Source organism: Lathyrus oleraceus, chromosome 5 (assembly GCF_024323335.1).
Source record: "Lathyrus oleraceus cultivar Zhongwan6 chromosome 5, CAAS_Psat_ZW6_1.0, whole genome shotgun sequence".
In the NCBI taxonomy this organism is placed as follows: domain Eukaryota; kingdom Viridiplantae; phylum Streptophyta; class Magnoliopsida; order Fabales; family Fabaceae; genus Lathyrus; species Lathyrus oleraceus.
Genome location: NC_066583.1, coordinates 379,426,047 through 379,426,912, shown reverse-complemented (window position 1 = coordinate 379,426,912; position 866 = coordinate 379,426,047). Strand labels below are relative to the sequence as shown.

The 866-nt window shown below is 41.8% G+C and overlaps 1 non-coding gene across 1 annotated transcript; it reads left to right on the top strand.

Moving 5' to 3' along the window:
- The first annotated feature begins 382 nt into the window (after positions 1–382).
- LOC127088550 (small nucleolar RNA R71) lies at positions 383–489 on the top strand. Its single transcript, XR_007790381.1, has one exon. It is a non-coding gene; the product is annotated as a small nucleolar RNA R71 (small nucleolar RNA).
- Positions 490–866: the final 377 nt, after the last annotated feature.

Below are 866 nucleotides of genomic sequence, written 5' to 3'. Positions count from 1 at the left end.
TTGCTCAGAGTGGGTTTCGTTTAATAGACTGCATTCTGCAGATTGGTGTCCTTTGGTTCCACATATCTCACAATCCGATGAAACTGCGGCTACAGTATTTGGGGTTATGCACATATGCTCGACTTTGAGGGCTAATGCGTCCATTTTAGCTTGCATCATGTCTATAGAGCTTAGTTCATGCACTCCTCCTTGCGCTTCCTTCTTCTCAACTGTCGCTCGTTCGACTCCCCATGATTGGTGGTTTTAAGCCATATCTTCGATGAGGGCACTAGCTTCAGGATAAGGTTTGTTCATCAGAGCACCGCCTGCGGCAGCGTCGATGGTCATCTTTGTGTTGTAATGAAGTCCATTATAGAAGGTTTGAATGATTAACCAATTTTCTAAGCCATGATGTGGGCATGCTCGTAACAACTCTTTATATCTCTCCCAAGCTTCGAACAACGATTCTCCTTGGTTTTGGGTAAATCTAGTTATATGGTTTCGAAGAACGGCGGTCTTACTCGGGGGAAAATATCTAGCAAGAAAAACTCTTCTAAGGTTATCCCAAGTCGTAATGGAATTGGGTGGAAGGGAATCTAACCATGATAGGGCTTTATCTCTGAGGAAAAAAGGAAATAATCTTAAACGTATTGCCTCAGGAGAAGCTCCATTGGTTTTAAAAGTATCTGCTAATTGAAGAAATATTTTTAAATGTTGGTTCGGGTTCTCAGTAGCGAGACCTGCGAATTGTCTCTGTTGCACTAGTTGCAACAGGGATGGTTTAAGTTCAAAATTATTAGCTGGGATGGTTGGGTTTACTATACTAGAACTAGGTTCTTCATTAGATGGTTGAGCTAAGTCCTTAAGAGGTCTTTGGTTATGATCTT